At 41.5% G+C, this 21580-nt stretch overlaps 1 pseudogene; it reads right to left on the minus strand.

Annotated features, from left to right (window-relative positions):
* Window positions 1–21580, minus strand: part of LOC136875342 (uncharacterized) — a 42580-nt pseudogene that overhangs the window by 15372 nt on the left and 5628 nt on the right.

The raw sequence follows: 21580 nt of genomic DNA on the forward strand, positions 1-21580 counted from the left end.
TGTACATCTCGAGTAGCCTATACAAAATACGATTTAAAAAGTCCTCTCCTGATAGGAAAAGACATATTTTTCAAAGATGATCGAGCGAGTTGGTCATGTGGTTAGTGTCGCATAGCTATGAGCTTGCACTCGGGGCATGGCGGGTTCGAATCCTACCGTCGGTAGCCGTTAAGATGGTTTTCTGTGGTTTACTATTTTCACATCAGGCAAATGCTGGTGCTGTATCTTAATTAAAGCCACGGTCGCTTGCTTCCCTTTCCTATCCCATCGTCGCCATAAGACCTATCTGTATCGGTGCGACGTTGTGCCATCCTCCTTCGTGTGCTATACACACTGAACTTAGCTCTTCATCTCTACTCCGCATATGTATATTATAGTCATTTTATTTTTAAACCTACATTAAGTACCGGTACTGTAAATTATTGGTATCCCGGAGACACGACACGGGTAATCACATTGCCCGCTTCTAATGTCCCGAATCTTCCGAAAAACACTACCCGACATTGTCATCTTATCAACGATTGAAGCAAGGCAACTATTCCGTTACAACCAATGATATTCACTCTGGTTCATTCAAGAGAGAGCTAGCACTTTATAAATAAATTTAATACAAAAATTCCTCCCTTACACAGGGTTATTCAGCAAAGTTGTCCACCTCAAATAACTCGTGAACGGTTAAAGATGTTGACATATTGTTTTCACTTTCAGTAACGGTTCCAAAGGGCTAATAATTGGACTTACAGTGTTGTACCATGGCGTTAATATTTCCTGAGATCGTGGTACTAACATAGCTTTTTTTTAACAGTACCACACTATTTTGTACACATAGCCTTAAATCTACAAGCATTATAAATTCAGCACCGTGATTATGTTGAAAGTCAATCAAGTACTTCTCGAAAATATATTATGTATTTAAACATGCCTCATTTGCCAGCTGAGGACTGATACGTTCGATTCGCACTACGTATGAAACATACAGAATAGCTAGATAGGTGCTCATAAGTAGGCCTACACTGTAATGATCGTGGTCGCCACGACATTTACATAATTTGATTGCCCACCCGAATTAATTGTGTATATATAATATGTATCATGTATCATATGTAATTTATTCATTATTAACGTCCATCATCATCATTTATGTAATTGTACGTAAGAACGAGAAATAATTTTTAATTGTAATATATTAGAATATTCCGTGGTAATGTCAAGACATGTCGCACTAACAGGCTACTTGGTGTCTCGCAATAGTCCAGGAATGTTAATTTTGGATGGTTCTTGGAAACGTACGCAACAGCAAGAGGAAGATACATAATTTCGTTGTTGGGACGCTAAATTACCCCATATCACGTGCTCCTATCAGGAGGGCTTTTTCTGTCAAGGACAGACACTTCATCTATATATCGACAGGATGGTGACGTATATTGGCTCTCATTGGAACGAGATGTCATGTGACAAGGGAGGAAGTGGGAATATGAAGAGGATTTATATCTACACGGCGTGGTGAAGATCATTCATCATTCTGATTCTGCATTCTGCATCCAGCTTTCTTGAGTCTCCATTCTCAGGTAGTCCACGGGCTTTTAGAGAGTCACTCGGCTATCTAAGTGCATCGCTTACGATGTGCTTCTACTCAACATTTCTTATCGGCTCTGTGAGACTTACTCAGATTATTTAGAAAGAAAAGTTCATATAATATAGAAGGACTGGGTGTTTCCGTTCCCTCTATTCAATTAATTCCGATGTGGAATTTCACATTGTAAGGCTGGTACTATGTTTTTGGTACTCAGCAAAATAGGGAATGATAGATTCAGGGTGGAATCCATTCCATGAAGCAGATGACGAGGATGATGCTGTTGGAAGAGGGACGACAACTATCAACCACGGAAGCAGACGACGAAAAGATCAACCTACGGTGACCATTAGTAATCCCTGTTATCGCAAGTCCGCGAGTGTAGTATTGAATTGTAATCTCAGTCAGTAATTTTTAATTTTGGTAAAAAATCGTTTTTACGTAATTTCATTGTTTTAATAAAACGTTTTTACTTTTTACATCGTTAAATAATAATATTGACTTTTTAGTAGGTTCCCTATGTTTTTCCACATGGTATTTAATGATCAGTATCCTTATACCTCACGACCGGGATAGTCTCATTAAATTAAGTTTAGTACTTTTTAGATCTAAATTCGGTTTCAAATTACATTTAATTTCGAAGCCTGACGTCCAGCATGCAATTGTTGTTAATTATCTATATAGGTGTGTTTGATCCGTTACAACACCATGATAAAATGTATGACTGGACACTTTTAATATCCCGTAGGTAACTGGTGAATGAAAAACGGATATAGACTTTGAGCTACAGTAGATAACATATCCATGTGAACGTGATCCAAGTACACAAACGAAATTTTGTCACAGATACTTCCGTAACAGCGTATCTGATATATCGGTGATAGAAAAATATCGGTGACAAAGTAGCAGGCTGTGATTTACCGACCATCTCTAATTATGAGGCACGTACTGCGTCGGTTGCCCACTGCTTTGCATCACGCGACCCATCACTACTTGATGCTGCCGTGCGAGTTTGCTGCGTGAGCGTAGCTGTACATTTGTAGTCGGGATATGATGAGTTCGAGCCCCACCATCAGCAGCCCTGAGGATAGTTTTTCCGTGATTTCCCATTTTCATGTTAGACAAATACTGGGGCTCTACCTCAATTAAAGTTTTAACCGCTTCTTACATTCCTTCCCTATTCAACCGCCACCGAAAAGTCAGACGGAAATACGGTAATAAGCCTCACAGGCATACTTTAGAAATCAGTAACAACAATAACTTACAACATTTGCTGAAGAAAACTTCTATATTATTTTAAATGTCCTTTAAACTTATGTAACATAAATATTAGCACAAAGAAGTCGATTTAAAAAAATATAAATCCGGAAATAATACAGTAGAAATATACATCGTGTTCGGGTTCAATGTGTGTGACGGCACAAGGATGTATAATATTATCATTATTGAGAATATTTATGTACTACCACATTATTTCATTATCAAGTAAGTAAAATAAAAAATTCTGATAAACTGCCTGATATGGGCTGGGGAAACAGATAGCTACTAAAAGGTGGAAGTTGCTGGGTCTCCGCGAATGACGAATACAAGATAAGAATTAACACGCGTGCCAGTCAAATCAGTTGCGCCCGACGGAAGGTTAACATCAGTAGTGGTCACACCGCGCGGCTTTTAAAATTTTGGAATTGTAACATGGAGCTGTGTATTACGACTAAGGCCGCGTGCACACCGAGCGCGCTTCGCATAGTGTGTCGCGTGTTGCTCCACGCTAAGCATAACCAGTGCTTTGTTCGTAATCCAGGTGTTCACACCGTCCGCGCTCTGCTGCGCTGAACGCCTATCTTACAGCTAAGCGAAGCGCCAGACAACGCGCAGTGTTGGTTAATTGCTTAGCGTTACCTAGCTGGTTCTGAATCTATGGAAGAAGAAATTATTCATGCAGTGTTTCAAAGAGAAGAAATATGGAACCCAAGACACAAAAACTACAAAAATGTAACTGTTTCAGTTGTATCGCATTGCTACAGTAAACATATACAGTAATATTACTTCTACTGTCACACTTTACTGGGCTTAACATTGTGACAGGATGAAATTGGGTATGGATTTTAGTGTCGGAAGTGTCCGAGGAGTAGTTCGGCTTGGCAGGTGCAGGTCTTTTGAATTGACGCTCGTAGATGACCTGCATCATGATGAGGGTGAAATGATTATAAATACACACATACACCCAGCCCCCGTGCCAATGCAATTTACTAATTATGATTACAATTCCTGACTCTGCCGGGAATCGAACCCGCGACTCTGTGACCAAAGGCCAGTACGGTAACCATTTAGCCATGTAACCGGACACTTTGTGACAAAGTGCATAGAATCTCCCAGACTCTGTCATATCGGTTTATAATTTTGCCAGTGGAGGGTGGTAACATGAAGAATATCACTCTGCAGGCTAGTAGTGGGCTTGGAAGTAAACATTACTGTTTATTAATTATATTTGTCACACATTTACTCCACTTTTGTTACGATGATTAATTGTGTATGCTAATTGTAACAATATTGCAAAATACTATTTATAATTAATATATAAGGAGCGTGATTTAGCCGGAAATTTAATTTCCACGTGTTTGCTGCAAGGTGCTTCTAGATAATTCGGAAAATTGAATTTCTCCCAATACTTCTCTGCTACTTGACGCCACATTTCAGTTGCAGGGTTTGGAAGGTCAAAGGTATTTTTTTGTCATTCTTAAGTAATCATAAAATTTATCACGATAAAGTCTTGCATCTCTGTGCAAACGATGGAATTATCTGAAAGTAATTCGTTCTTCATTAAATTCAAGTACCCACTGTCGATCCTTTTTCCTAATTTTCAATTTTAGGTAACTGTTATCCATCAGTAAACTGTTTCTAGTGTACTTGGATAACGGCATTAGTTTGTGACGACCCTAAAACGCCTCGCACCGAACTAAGCTGAGAGCACGGCGTAGAGTTTTCGGTGTGAACAGCAAGAACGCCTTGCGCTATACATAGCATTTCACGCTACACGCGACACACTATGCGAAGCGCGCTCGGTGTGCACGCGGCCTAAGGGTTATGCATGTAGGAAGAAGAGCCAGGCGAAAGACGATACCTTACTTGGATTTGTGTAAAGAGTTGTGTGATTATAAAATCAAGAGGAAATAAAGTTATGAGTGGCCCACCAAGCAGTCACGTGTGTGGCTTTCCGAACGACGATGCGCATCTGGAACTAGTAGTAAACAAACGGACGCAATTGGCGAAGAAAAGGGCGCGGGAGGAAGAAACATCTATTTCAAAAAATTCACATTCAGGCTCTCGGCAATCTTCACGACAAAGCTAGTGTAGTTTTTCATTCTGTAGCTTCTTACAGAAATTATCACTAAAATGTTGTATTTTATTTTAGAACACAACACAACACAACACACACTTAGGAGTAGGTATCGTTCTACAGCTAAATTATATTTGACCGAGCTCGATAGCTGCAGTCGCTTAAGTGCGGCCAGTATCCAGTATCCGGGAGATAGTAGGTTCGAACCCCACTGTCGGCAGCCCTGAAAATGGTTTTCCGTGGTTTCCCATTTTCACACCAGGCAAATGCTGGGCTGTTACTTAATTAAGGCCACGGCCGCTTCCTTCCCACTCCTAGCCCTTTCCTGTCCCATCGTCGCCGTAAGACCCATCTGTGTCGGTGCGACGTAAAACAACTAGCAATATATATATTTGAAATTAGTTATAGCGAAAGATGACATAAAAAATAATTATAAAATGAAGAATAGGTAAACTATTATATAAATTTTGTAAAACTCATACAACAAAAGCAGCTTTTAAAGTTAAATTATACCACATATTTATACAGATACTGTATTTACACTACAACTACAGTAGACTAAGCCAAATGTAGTTTAATATGATAGTAGTGGAACTGCGAGAAGCTGGCGATACTGCTTCTGCTTGCCATCTAGCGGTTCGAGGAGATAATTACACTTGCTACTGCAGTCAGCTGTGTGTGTTAGAAGTGTCACATTTGTAATACAGACAGTTTGGTGCTTGTTATGTATCACTATTTTGTAAACGGCAGAAGAGGAGTTATTTGCGCAATGAACGGGAGTTTTACTTACAAAAGACAAAGTGATCGCAGGTCATTTGACAGATTATAAAAACAAAGTGCTGTGAGTATACCTGTTAATGTTTACGTACCTGTATTTTGTTCTATTTATGTGAACGTACTTTCTTTAAAACACTGTCATGATTAAACCTATGCATTTAATCGATTTTCAGGTGTAGGTACTCGGTAGGTTGTGAAGAGCGTAAGGGCAGATTTAGATGGAATTCTGAGGACCAAACGACCAGAACATTTAAATAAAGGCTATCTAGTGTGCTCGGGCCACTTTACAGAAAATAATTTCAGAAACAAAACTCTCTTAAGCCAAGAGTATATATAGTTTCTTGTGGTATCTCTGTACTGGTCCGCCTCTGTGGTGTAGTGGTTAGCGTGATTAGCTGCCACCCCCGGAGGCCCGGGTTCGATTCCCGGCTCTGCCACGAAATTTGAAACGGGGTCCACTCAGCCTCGGGAGGTCAACTGAGTAGAGGTGGGTTCGATTCCCGCCTCAGCCATCCTGGAAGTGGTTTCCGTGGTTTCCCACTTCTCCTCCAGGCGAATGCCGGGATGGTACCTAACTTAAGGCCACGGCCGCTTCCTCCCTCCACAAGGCCCCTGTTCAGCATAGCAGGTGAGGCCGCCTGGGCGAGGTACTGGTCATACTCCCCAAATGTATCCCCCGACCAAGAGTCTGAAGCTCCAGGACACTGCCCTTGAGGCGGTAGAGGTGGGATCCCTCGCTAAGTCCGAGGGAAAAACCGAACCTGGAGGGTAAACAGATGATGATGATGATGATGATCTCTGTACTGAATGCTTTCCAGGAGGATCACACAGGACTGCATTGGAAATATTTTTTCGATCATTAGAGCAAAATGAGATAATGTAATTCCAGATGCAACAAAATTTCGCAGTGCCATAAGAGGTGTAATGGAAAATTAATTGCTCTGTGCTTCTGATGACAGTAATTATGAATTTGATGTTGCAAACTTTTGTATTGACTCGTCTGATGAAATGCAATTTTGAAGCTAATGACACTATAAACAGCAGTGTGAGTTAAGTGATCAGGTAGCTGACATAATTTTGATGAAATGCAGTTTGAACAGATGAGGGTAGATGGACGGAATCTCTCAAGTGGAATTCCAACCCAAAAATGTTCCTAATCCACCCCTTTAAAATATTCTAGGAAATCTCCCAAATATATTTTTAAAAGGAAGCAATAAAGGTAATAGGAACTATATATATATTACAAGTTGTTTTAAATAGCACCGACACAGATAGGTCTTATAGCGACGATGGGAGAGGAAAAAGCTAGGAGTGGGAAAGAAGCGGCCGTGGCCTTAAGTAGCTCCAGCATTTACCTGGTGTGAAAAAGGGAAACCACAGAAAACCATTTTCAGGGCTGCGGACAGTGGGGTTCGAACCTACTATCTTCCGAATACTGGATAACTTACTGGCCGCAGTTAAGTGACTGTAGCTACCGATCTCGGTATATAATAATAATAATAATAATAATAATAATAATAATAATAATAATAATAATAATAATAATAATAACTTAATAATAATGACAATGGTGTTTTCCTTTTTGAACTACCCTAGGAAGGTCGTTTAGGAAAATTAAAGTAAGGAGCCTGGCACAAGTAAGTGGAAAAATGTCAGGACTCACCTAAAAGTCCCGTGGTCGCCAGTCTGCTCTTCCAAGTTAATAGACCCTTGTGCCCCTTTTAGTCACCTCTTACGACAGGCAGGGGATACCGTCGGTATTATTCTATCACCCTCACCCACAGGGGGTAAACATTATTAAAGCTGTACAAACTGATTCACAGTTTTCTACCACTCCTATAAAAGTGAGACATGTGATTCGAATAAGTGTAGTCCAATATTCACATAATGCCTAAGAAGTCTTTTTTTTTTTTTTTTTTTTTTTTTTACAATCAGCTGGACGTCGAACAGACACAATGGAGAAGATGGGATAGAAAATGGCTAGGTGTGGGAAGGAAGCGACCGTGGCCTTAATTAAGGAACTGCACCAGCATTTGCCAGGTGTGAAAATGGGAAACAACGAAAAACCATCTTCAGGACTGCCGAAAGCGGGGTTCGAACCCACTATCTCCCGGATGCAAGTTGATTGCTACTTGACCCAAACCGCACAGCTACTTTCTCAGTCTTATTCTCCTCCTTCTTCTTCTCATGATGATGATGATGAGTATTACCTTGATTTTTCCTTGCCAAAATTCAACTGAAGACTAGCCCAACAAATCATGATCGTGTTGACATAAACATAACACAGATGCCGTCTTTGTACCATTTTGAGGGGGTGGTAGAATAACAACCACGGTATCCCCTGCTTGTCATAAGAGGCAACTAAAAGGGGACCCATTGACTCTTAACTTGGGAGCAAGGGTTGGGGACCACGAGGTCCTTAGCTGACTCCTGGCATTGCTTTCACTTATTTGCGCCAGGCTCCTCACTTTCTCTATCCCATCCGACCTCCTTTGGTCAACTCTTGTTCTTTTCCGACCTCGGCAGTATTAGAGAATTCGAGGCCTAAGGAGTCTTCTTCAATTTTCACAAACTTCTTGGCCTTTGTCTTTCTTTGGCCGATACGTCCATTTTCCGAAGAAACTGTCGGATCCCTTCCATTTTCCCTCTGATTAGTGTTAATAGTGGATGGTTGTCTAGTTATACTTTCCCTTAAAACAATAATAATCACCACCACCACCACCACCACCACCACCACCACCTTACCGCCAGTTTACAATATTTAGCTGCATGGGTTATCCTTAAACTAGTTAGAGTAGCTAAGAACATCTCTCTTGTTGTATATGTAAAGAGTATTTTTGCCTCTGGACCCAAAGAAGAAATTTCACATGAATGGATAAAACAGTTCAGGGATTCAATTTTTGTCAACATGCTGGGGTAACCTCTCAGAAACGCAGTACCGCTAAATACTTTCTTAATAAAGGATATGCTTAAAATAATTTTCTACAACTGTCTTTAAGTACTTTACGTTTAATATTTCATGAAATAGGCTAATATTACAGAGGGACCGTGCAGATTTCTATGTTTCTGCAAATTGCTTACGTACCGTATTTCGACAGATGACGGATAATATTAATAAGAGGTCCGGCTCCATGGCTAAATGGTTAACGTGCTGGTCTTTGGTCACAGGGGTCCCGGGTTCGATTCCCGTCATTGGTTAATTACGCTGGCATGGGGGCTGGGTGTATGTGTTGACTTTATCATCATTTCATCCTCATCACGACGCGCAGGTCGCCTACGGGAGTCAAATACACAGACCTGCACCTGGCGAGCCGAACATGTCCTCGGACACTCCCGGCACTAAAAGCCATACGCAATTTCAATTCATTAATAAGAAATACAAAGACCAAGTTGTAAGGAAATAAAAGTATATACATGAGCACTCCTGCTGATTCTTGTTTCTCAAATCATGAAATACAGGTTTTTCTAATTATCTTGCTATTCAAATATCTGTGGATGTATTCATATCATTTAAGTGTTATATAGTTATACTTATATATAATGAACATTATTTGCCTTCTTCTTCTTCTAGAATGGTGTGGTTGGACTCATTTGTTATCGTCCAGTCACGAAACATTATTTGCCCAATTCAATTCTACATGAAAAAATAGTTGTTCGTTTGTTTTTATTTCAGTGTTTGATACCTAAGTCCTCTAAATTCGAATAAACTTTCCTTTGGTTATGCTCGCTTAAAGATCCAATATGGCGGCTCCACTAGTAACATTCTTGTCTTGACCTCCCTAGACTGACCTTGTCGCCGCTACGGTACTCGGCGTGGTAAGTGAGGAGAGTTTCCACTATTATCATCTATAGCTATTTGACTAAGCCTAAAAGACTTAAACCACACTAGTAAAGCACTCTGTACCCTATATAATTTGATTTACTGAAAAATTACCCTATATAATTTGATTTACTGAAAAATGTATAGGGGGTTATTATTCGTTGTAAGCCTAAATGACGATTACCAGTTTTAAAATCTTTGTCGCATCGTTTCAATATTTTTAAAACAAGTTTTTTCAGCGTCAACTCTGTATTTGAATAATTTATTTTTCACAATAATTGTGGTAACTTATAGTTTCCTTTATAACTGCATTGTATTTTTATTATTACTCTCATTTTTTTTTTGCTAGGGGCTTTACGTCGCACCGACACAGATAGGTCTTATGGCGACGATGGGACAGGAAAGGCCTAGGAGTTGGAAGGAAGCGGCCGTGGCCTTAATTAAGGTACAGTCCCAGCATTTGCACTCTCATTTTTTACAGGGTACGACTTTGTTGCGAAAATGCCCAGTCAGCAATCTATTATGAGCCAAGAACCTTACGCCGGCAGAGATATAATGCGCAACGGAACACTAAAGAGCCGAACAACCTCAAAGAAGTGGTTTTCGATTAAGAAACTCTGAAGATGGCTGATGGAACTTCTTTTCTGCTGGCCGACGGTGGGGAAGAGGACAGAATTATAGTTTTCAATCATGACAAGGGCAAAGAAAGTTTGAAATGTTTCAAAAACTTTTTCAGGGATGGTACCTTTACATGCTCTAGTTTACTGTTTCCATAGATATACAGCATTCATGCGGATTTTGGGAGTACGGATGAAGAAACTAACGCCAATCCCGTTGTTTTTGCCCCATTGTTCAAGAAGAAGAAAGAAACCTACATTCGATTGTTTCAAATAATCAGTGAAGCTGTTCCAGAGTAGAATCCAGAAACGGTGAACGTCGATTATGAAATGGCGGCCATGGATGCGATTCGAGAAGTGCTACGTTCGACACAGGTAAATGGATGCTTTTTTCATATGAAAAATGTACTCGGCGCAGAGTACAAGGATTAGGGTTCTCAACTGAGTATCGTAAAATAATAATAATAATAATAATAATAATAATAATCGTATGGCCTCAGCTACCGTGTGCAGACATTTCAATTTGACGCCATCTGGCTGTCTGCTCGTCAATTTCGACGTTCCGTTTTACTCTAGGCCCACTAGATGGCAGACCGAGTAAACCGAAACTCTCTTGGGCGTCTATGGCTGAAATTGAATGAATTTTGTCGGGCAAACCCCAAATGTGTCACCAGAGGTCTTTTACATGCCGACATCGTATGACATGGAGTGTCGAATGGACTTTTTTCCGCCCTTCAAAAATCCGACTACCTCTGCCGGGTTTGAACCCACTATCTTGGGATCCGGAGGCAGACACTCCACCATTGATCCACAGAGGCACCTGCTGAGTACCGTGAAAACGACGATATACGTCTCCACATACGAATGTTTGCATCCCTGGCTTTCTTTAAACCAGAGCAGTGGCGGCTGGTGCAGAAAATCAGTTGTGTGCTGTAATCCATTCCCTCTCCAAAAAATAAAAATATTTAGAAACATATGCGGTGTTCAAGAGACTCTCCACTGAGTCTTCCATACCGAACAAACACGCAAACAACCCCAACACATATACACATTCCTCAAACAAAACTAATTAAACACACAGTAACACCTGCAATGACAAAACATTCACGAACTCTGAAACACCTGATGTGAGCGCGCAAATACGTAACTTCTCAATGTTACCAAAATAATTGAAATAAAACCAGCAACGTCCTAATGCAAAATTACATGTTGTGTTGTTATAGTGAAGTTTATAAACTAGACATTTTGTAATTAAAGAAAATCAAATTATCGTGTCCTCATTTGGACAACATAAAAAGTACAATTTTTATAGTTCATCGATTTACAAACGTGGCTATGGAATAGGGAAGTTGGGAGTATTAAAAGACCTGGCGGAAATAGCTGATGGCTTCCTCTACTCGTTTACAGTAGACCTATTTTGTTTTCCGTTTGCTTTGAGCGATCCCCTCTTATATACTGCCGCTGAGTCAAAAGGGTGCCACCTGCCACATTCTCATTTCGGTCGAAATGCAAGTGTGACCAGTGCTGCATCTCTGTGGTCAAACGGAGACTCGCTGTGAAGTGGTGTCTTGGCGGTCTTGGCTATTGTTTCCATAGCACATCGGAAAGTTGGGCACGCATGCGCAAAAGGCAGAGTTCCTGCTTTCTCACAAAAAGCTTAGAAATCCTCCCTGAGCTGTGACTTGGCTGTGATCTGCACAGCACCCGGCGTGGAGCTCACGACTAGTTACCTGGTTGTGAGGGGCGTTGAATGATTTTATATTCTTTGGCTGACGTCCTTTTCAATGCACTGCATTTGATAGTAAATAATATTTTTAAAGATTTTTTTTTCAAATAGACAATGTGCTGCAGCACTTCAGCACATAAGGTACGGCGGCCCCTGAACCAGAGAATGTTCAAGATGGCTGGGTGGAGATTCACCCCGAAGCCCCAGAGTCTGCCAAGTTAAGTCTGTTTTTCTTTTATTACTTCGTTGAGAAAAGATGGTAAAGTGTTTGAAAGGAGAAGGAGGAAAGACCAACCAAAAGTACGATCTGAGCATTTAAAGTTCAAAGAGAAAGAAGAAATACGCCAAGTAGACCTACCAGGTGTATGCATAAGTCGTTTTCGGTTTCACTAACAGATGGCGCCGGCGAACAGCACGCAGCGTATGAATTTGACACATGCGTCAGTTTGTTCGTCTGACATTAACCTACCAACACATACACAAGTTGAGTCCGCCAAACACTAGCGTCTGTGGTGTATAGTTCAGTGATCATGTCGACGTTTGTGTCTGAAAAAGAACATTTGTGGCACGCATTGCTTTTCTTATTTAATCAAAAGAAAAAGGCCGTGGAAAGTCATCGTTTGCTGGTAGAAACATATGGTGAACGCGCTCCATCGAATAGAACATGTGAGACATGGTTTCGGCAACTTAAACATGGTGAGAAGACCATGCTTTGTGTCTGGTGGGATCAGAGCGGTATTGTATTATGAACTCTTGAAGCCCGGCAAAACCGTGAATGCAAGTACGGCTGTGTGATAAAGAAGAGTCGTCGGTGGATTATTCTTTCAAGGACAAAATTAGTATTGGGACCGATAGATATTGGACGGTATGAGGAAATATCATATTTGTTGCCAGATTTGAAAATAGGTGTGATATCAGCTTGTTTCCAACTGTCAGGGAATACACCAGAAGCCATGCACAAGTATAAAATTATATATAACGGTGCACAGAGAGATGGAGAAGTATTTTTGAGCAATGTAGGGTTAATATCATTGAGTCCGGTGGAGCAGTTTATTTGTGTGATCTAGGTTTGGAGAAAGGTGCTGTTTAACGGTGGTAAATTATTAAATCCTCAAAAATGGAAACCGCGCCGTTGACGTCATACTCAGCTGATAACCAGCACCAAGGGGAAGATGAGAAGTCCTGATTGACAGCTATCCAGTCTACTTTCTCCATAGAGGAAATACTTGCCTGCCTCGTAGCGGCTGGGGAGCCTTAACAAAAGGCTAGGTAAACTACTGATGAATCTGCCACCTGGGCAATAATCCTAAATACAGATCATTGATGACTGATTGATTCATCTGCTGCGGTTAGGGGGTTGGGAAATAGCCGTCAACAGATCCGAATGATATCAGTCCGATAATCTAGGTGGCTTTGCTTTCATAACAAGAAACCTCTTTCAGTAATGGGACTGACTGTCTCATTACCCAGTTCTGATTATTATTTTTGCTGTACGAAATATTCCGCTAAACTATTTGGCAGGTAACCTGTTTTCATTTGTGACTGCCCTGCCTCTTATACTGTATATCTGTGACTGAGCTATGAACGGCAAGGGCGCAGCTTTGGACATTTACTGAGTGTTGGAGTGTCAAATTACGGAGAGAGAGAGAGAGAGAGAGAGAGAGAAACCTTATAGGATGAAAGAGAAATTCGAATTTACTTTCATTTCCAGTAGTACTCACTAAGCTGGGATGCATGCAATTCCAAATCTCAGGCCAAAATTAAGTTTTCATGGTACAATTCGGGATATAATTGGGATCAACCGAATATTGTTAAACTTTACATGGAAGTGGTGGCAAATAAAAGCTCCATTTGACTGTACTGTACATAATCATGATTATTTAATCAAACCTTTAAACATAATTTTAAAACATAACTATCCAATCATTGTCCTGACTCAAGTCAAAATGTCTGCCTTGTGGGTAGCTGATGTTAATATTGTGAATTAATTACTTTGTTGGAGAACAGATACTTACTGACTGGGAAGTTGATGAATTTATTCCAGTGCCCTTTGGAGCAGGAGCAGAATCATGAGATGCACAAGGTCTAGTTTTAGTGGTGTCAGCAACAGAAGGAACAGCTGCACCTTTCATTACTTCATCATCTCTCGGCCAGGGTCCAGGGGCTACGTATAAAGAATGATCGCCAGCAATCCTTGTGGGTTCAGGTAATTCCTGCTCATGTCCAGTGGTCTCAGGAACAGAGTTATCATCCGAACCTGGCTTGGGACGGAAAGGACGAGGGTGAGCATGCCCGACGCTCTGAAAAAGAAAATCATTGTTCAATACTTCATACTACTATTGGCAAGATTTTCCAAAACTCACCATGTCTCTAGGTACGAGAGGTGTACACCGTTTGATCAATGAGCTTCAGAGAAAGCATAGTAGTTGAAAAAAAGATTTAACTATTAGAAAGGATATTCACATTTGAGCAAGGAGATATTTGCCTTTGAGTACGTTAGGACGTGCTCTACAAGAAAGTGTAATGTGAACTCCAGGAATCTGAGCTCTTATATTACTGTTTGATGTTTCCAATTAATTTTAGCCATCGAGTGTCCAATGGTTATGGGTTTGAAGTTCATTGTACATACATTTAACTATTATACATTATACATGCTCCTGTATATATACAAAATCATATTTCTGTCTGTATGTAATTTTTGAATTGTAACCTGATATTTGGTTTTTATAACCAAAAAGGTATAAATACCGGCCTATGTCAGGTTCAGATGACTTTTTTCTCTATTAGTATAGCCCCCTGTGGGTGGAGGCGGTAGAATACCCTACATCCACGGTATCCCCTCCTAAAGTAAGAGGTGAATTATAGGGGCCCCCGGGGCTCCTAACTTGGGAGCATGAGTTGGAGAACACAGGGCCTTTAGCTGAGTCCTGGCACTGCTTCCACTTATTTGTATCTGGCTCCTCACTTTGGTCTATCCTATCCGACCTCCCTTGTTCTTTTCCGACCCTAGCGGTATTATGTATGGAGGCCTAGAGAGTCATTTTCATGCCCTTCGTGGCCCTTATCTTTCAATGGCCGATATCTTGAATTTTCGAAATGTCGATCCCCTTCCATTTTTCTCTCTGATTAGTGTTTATAGGTAGGCCGGCGTAAGGTTGCACATGACAGCTACGCAAAATGTTGGTCACACTGCAGTGGCGCACGAAGCGATGTTGCCGCCATAGCAACAGCTGATTGCACGACACGTAAGATTTTAGAAACATGAGAGAAATGTTTTTAATGCCATCACGACGATACACGATACAAATGAAATCGGCCGACAACAATCGCACTTTCAACACACCGATTAAGTTTACAATGAAATATATCACACGAGATAAATCTACTACGAAGTTCTTATTATCGCAATGTTAGAGTATGCGGAAGAAATCGGCAGACAAGAAACTCACTTTAAATACACCAATAAATGTTACGATAATAAACACCGGTGCTAACACAAAAGATTTCGAGTAAAATCTATTAAATTTACGAAAATTCAGAAATGTTGTTATTCTTACCTTGTTTATATTGGTACAGGCTTTATACCCTCCAGATCACTGCCGTCGCCTTCGTTGTTGCTGTTGTTGTCGTCGTCGTCATCGTCGTCTTCGTCATCGTCCAGGCAGATCATCAACTCCTGACAGTCACTGATGATGCCATCTATGGCCATCGCCGAGTGAATTAATGTTGCGACATGTCTAACTTTCTTTCTCTAAGAAGCCGCATCTACTAGAGCAATACCCTCTCGGAACAGTCTTTCCACTTCAGTAATTGTGAAGGATTTGTTACTTGTGCGAATGTAACGTTTCACATCACTCCGTACCAATTCAATAGGGTTGAAGTGACAGTGGTACGGCGGCAACCTAACAACCTCGTGTCCTTGTTCCTTCGCTACCTCATCAACTACGTACGTCGGTGAAACCGGTTTGTTTTGTTTCACCAGTGCATATAAGGCTAATTTAGTCATACTCATATGCGCTGGGATATTTCTTGCCTGCAGCTATTCTACTAACAGTTCTTTACGGGCGCTCGAAGTAGGGGTCTTGTCCATTATTACAGAGTGGTAAGGTGCATTGTCCATAACAATGACAGAAGGGCCTTTGAGCTGTTGCAGGAGCTTCTTAAACCAATCTAAAAAGCGAACACGGTCCATATCTTCGTGATAATCACCGGTTTTTTTCGATCGGAACATTAGAAGACCACCTTCCACAAAACCACTGGATAAACCTGCGTGCGCTATTATTAATCTGGCGCCCTTCCCAGTCGGTTGAATACCGGAGCTTTTAGGACTGTCATCAGTCCAAGATTTATCAATGCACTCCCCAGCATTCACCCACGTCTCATCCAACCATATTACCTCGTGGAGATCCTTACCGACAAGTTTATTTTTAAAAATACTCCTAGCCATCACGATGTGCGACTTTTCAAGCAACAGTTTTCTTCCGTTCAGTTTTTGTATCTGAAACCTAAGGCTCGCAGTACCGATTTTAAGGAAGTTTTACCCCCGGAGAAAATATTTTTCTGTTTAAGGGAGACTAGTAATTTTGCCACCATAGGGTATTCCTTCCTGCTGTAATAATCGTACACGTGTCTACGTAATGCATCAGCCTGGAAAGAATCAATTCCTGTTACAGGAGATAGCTTAAATCGTTTCTTTCCTGGAGTGCTAAAAAACAAGTCCCCACTCACAGCCCCGTTTTCGCTACTGCTAGGTTCCCCAGTCCATTTTTCCTTCAGTTCCTGGAGGAGAACACCTTTCTGAACCACAGTCCGCTTTGAAAGCCCTAATATTTCACCTGTACGTTCCACAACTTAATCTGCAGGAACAGAGGGACGACCATGCAAGCGTACGAATTCCCTCTCCCTCTCGTAAAACTCGCGAGTTCTCCGCACTAATTCACATGCCTGACTATTAAGGGCCACTCCTCGGCGCAAAGGATTATCACTTCGCGATTCATCACATTGTCGTTTCCGTAACATCGCACTGCACTAGTTACAAAAAAAATCACAGTTATCTCAAAAAAAAAAAAAGTACCACCACTTTCATCAACGCGCGAATCACACCTGACCATGTGCTAGCAACGACAGACAAGCGGCAACGCTTCAGTACGGAAGTCAAGGTAGTTATAGATGGCACCACTATACTAGCCATATTGCCAACAACAACGAAATGAAAATAGTTCATCTTTATTTTGCAGCTCGCTTAAACATTACATTTTTTTTAAATGCTCATGTTTTTGTAAGTATATAAAAGGTTATACGCACTCTACAGAATTAAATACGAACTAATATGTATAAAATCCATAACTGTATCTGACATAAAAAGTAATGGATTGGCCGTTCTGATTGACGGGTGACGTTCTTCAATTATTTTTTGTAATAATGCCAACATGAACTATAACTTTCAAGTGCAACCTTGTATCGGCCCACCTATAGAGGATTATTGCCCAGTTGTACTTCCTCTTAAAACCGCATACAAATTTAAAATAGGTCTTACGGCGACGATAGGATAGCTAAGGGCTAGGAGTGGGAATAAAGTGACCGTGGCCTTAAGGTACAGCCCCAGCATTTGCCTAGTGTGAAAATGGGAAACCAGGGAAAACCATCTTCAGGGCTGCTGACAGTGGAGTTCGAACCCACTATCACCCGAATGCAAGCTCATAGTTGCACGCCCCTAACCGCACGGCCAACTCGCTCGGTCTTTTTGAACAGTAATCACCACCACCACCACCACCACCACCACCATCTGTTGGTTCGTTTTTGACAATATCACAAAAATAATGGATTTCTGAATGATGATGACATTTGGGTATTTAAGTTTAGGGTAAGGGCGAGTTCGATCTTAGCCTTATAGCAAAAAAAAAAAAAAAAAAAAGTCATCTCTGTACAGGCCATGAAGGCCCTTGGAGGGGTTGAAGGTAAAGGCTGCCACTATCCGTAACCTCGTCATTTGATGGGGTAGAGTGGTTAGCTCTACGCTCGGTCGCCTTTACCTCCAGGAATTAACCTGGTAATCATTTTTGGTGTAGGCTGAGTGAACCTCAGGTCCATATGCAGCTCCGGAAGTGGAAATCTCGTTTCTTAAATTTTATGACTTCATAACGGGGATTCGAACCCATGCCCTTCTGGGCGAACCAAGCACGCCTTTACCGCCTCGGCCAGGCAGCCCCTGATCTTAGCCATACGCTGTTAAAAAAAAATTGCATTCATGAGGAGGGAGCCTAGAACATACAACTCGATGTGTCTCTCTTATGGTTGAATTTATAGGAAAATTGCTGATGAAAAATTTTATTTAGAATATATTTACAAACTTTTTTTCCATGCCATTTACCGATAAGGTGACGAATAAGGAAAATATCAGTGGCGGTCGTGTGAAAGTTGACGTCCGAGCTCATCTTTGTCCAACGTGCCTTCGTAGCTCAGACGTCTGATGCGTGTGTATTTCACGTAGAAGGACGCGAGTTAGAACCCCACACCCTCATTTACTAATTCTAGAACTGCTACAGGCGACGTAGTTGCTGCTTTACGACCGCCCTTATAATTATAACATTAAAAAGGTGGATGAGCATTTGTGCCTATAAACCCATGGGCTAGTTTTAGACCTTACCTGGCAAGAGGAAAGTAACACGAATGAACATTAATATTTGGGAGATAAACTTGTCCTCCTTAAACAAAATGCATAACAAACATGCGTGTGGATCTAATGCTTTGCCCACATGCTCTGGGATTCCAGAGTTCTTCGTATTCTCCGCGGCATGGAGTCTTCATCTTGGGCGAGTCCTTCACATACCCTGAGAACTTGATTCCACAACTGGTCTGCATTCCTCCGAGGGTCGTGTTTATAGACATCGAGCCTCCTTCGTCCATGCATTCTCGGATACGTTCAGGACTGGTGACTTCGAAGGCCAAGCTAAAACAGTGATCTCGGATCTCCTTAGAAACGACTTCGGCTTGGTACTCTGAATGGTTATCATGCTGGAAAACAAATCCTTGTGGATAAAATTCTGGGGTGAAAGAAAGCAACGCATTCTCCAAAATAGCGATATATTTATGAGCGGTTAACCGGCCGTGGATGCGCTCCAACAGGCCAGCGCCATCGCGAAAGATCCTGCCCCAGCATGGCACGCTAAAACGCCCCGACCTCTTACGCCGGTTCACATATGTAGATCATATCTGATACCAGTCTGTTGAGATGCATGTCTCGTCGGAGAACCAACATTCTCCCACCTGAGTACAGAGGTTCCACGAACCACAGCATGCTCCTCTGTCACGGCCTCCTTAACAACGGTTCTCCGACGGCGAAGATTACGACTCGTCAAACAGCAGACCTCTTTGTGGATCATTGGTAGAGTGTCAATCCCAAGATTGTCGGTTCAAACCCGACAGAGGCTGTAGGAGTTTTGAAGGGCGAAAGAAAATGCACTCGACGCTTCATGCTGTGTGATGACGGCAAATAAAAGATCTCTGGTGATACATTTGGCATTTACCCGACAAAATTAATTAAAATTTACAGACCGCTCAAGATATATTCGGTTTACTCTGCCATCTGGTAGTGTAAAACGGAACATCAAAACTGACGCGCAGAGAGCCTAGGTGGCGTGAAATCAAAATGGCCGCACAAGGTAGCTGAGGCCAAACGATTGTTATTAGTATATTTTTTTATTATTATGATCATTAATTTCTTTGCTAGTGGCTTTACGTCGCACCAACACACATAAGTCTTATGGCGACCATGGGATAGGAAAGGCCTAGGAGTTGGAAGGAAGCGGCCGTGGCCTTAATTAAGGTACAGCCCCAGAATTTGCCTGGTGTAAAAATGCGAAACCACGGGAAACCATCTTCAGGGCTGCCGACAGTAGGATTCGAACCCACTATCTCCCGGATGCAAGCTCACAGCCGCGCGCCCCTAACAGCACGGCCAACTCGCCCGGTATGATGATTATTATTATTTTCTGTATTATCATAATCATCACCATAGTGACCCGTTTACAAATAAGTATAACCGAAAGAGATGGCTGTGCGGTTAGGGTCGCGCAGTTGTGAGCTTGCATTCAAGTGATAGTGGATTCGAGCCCCATTGTCGGCAGCCCTGAAGATTGTTTTCTGTGGTTTCCCATTTTACACCAGACAAATGCTGAGGCTGTACCTTAATTAAAGCAACGACAGAGCTTCCTTCCCACTCCTAGCCCTTTCCTATCCCATTGTCGCCATAAGACCTATCTGTGTCGGTGCAACGTGAAACAAATGATTAAAAACCAAAAACAAATAAGTACACATGGAAAGAAGATTGAAACAGTGATTTCATATCAGTAATAATAAGATGACTGTAAGTGAAATGATACGTAAAAAACAAAACAATATCATTATACCGCCGCGGCGATTTTCGAACCTTCGACCTTGGGGATCAGCGGGAGTACGATATAACACTGAGCCAATTGGACACTCGGTGTGAAGCCATACGAGTATTACTCGTGTCATTGTCTCCCTCTCGAACTTTCATTACTTTCAACGAGATGTGATATATTTAGCATTCCGACGACAGACCATATTTTACACGCCGGTTTATAGATGTAATAATGAGATACGATGAAGGTTGACTCACAATGAATACCAGACCTTCGGTCTGCGCTAACTTATAAATAGTGCTTTGCGTCTGGGACTTCGACAATTCATGTGTGAACCGAGAAGTGCGGTTTCAGAGAGATCCAAGCTCCGTATTCGGGAGGTGAATGGCTGGCCCCACCGTCAACTGTCCTAAGAACGGTTTTCTGTGGTTTCCCATCCTTACCTTCGGGCTAGTGTTAGAATTATAGGGCTACAACCCTGATTTGCTTTCACCTCCCAAGCGCCCGTTGGGTTTTCATATTGCATGTTGCCAAAATGAATTATACAGCCCCCATATCCACATCCCAATTTTAGGTTCCGAGACAGATACTCTATCCATCATACCTACCAATAGAAACGAAACCTCGGGACATGACATTAAACTAATTACCGGATATTTCAAATACCCACTTCTATGCAGAATGTTCAATAAATGGATGACAAAAATGCAATCATGGACAAGCTAATGATAGTCCCGTCAACGCCAGGTGGAACAGCTAGTAGCTTATATAGACAAGCTGATGAAAATGGCATTTGGCCACCGATTTAGAATTGGACTACATTTATTTTCCCAAGATAATTTATTTTTAAATTTATAGACATGTTAACAGCTTACTTGGTTCCTACGCGATGAGAACAGTACAATATTCGCAGGTATTCTTCCCCTACTAGATTGACTATGCTAGTCGTACTGTATAATAATTTCCGCTGTTTATGGCCATCTACAATATGCTGTTGGTGGTTCATTTCGTGACCAGCAACAACAGTGTCACCAGTCTTGTTTAGTGCATCCTCTGCGCTAGTGTGGTAATTCTGTAGATGTTTATTTGTACTTCATTAATTGAGGCTAGGGATGGAAGTGGAGATCTGGAACTTAAACCTGAAGGGAGAGAACGATTATGAGGTGGGAGAACGGGAGAAAATAATCTCATAAACGATAAATAGTGAACTTTGTTGGTATGGCACAAGATCAAACTAGTCGTCGTCCAACACCCCCCCCCCCCTATTACATGATAATGCAGTTACCAGTCAACATAATGCATAATTAAAAAAACATTCCTTGATACAATAAACTGTAATATATTAC

This window comes from Anabrus simplex, chromosome 1 (genome assembly GCF_040414725.1).
Source record: "Anabrus simplex isolate iqAnaSimp1 chromosome 1, ASM4041472v1, whole genome shotgun sequence".
NCBI classification, from domain to species: Eukaryota; Metazoa; Arthropoda; class Insecta; order Orthoptera; family Tettigoniidae; genus Anabrus; species Anabrus simplex.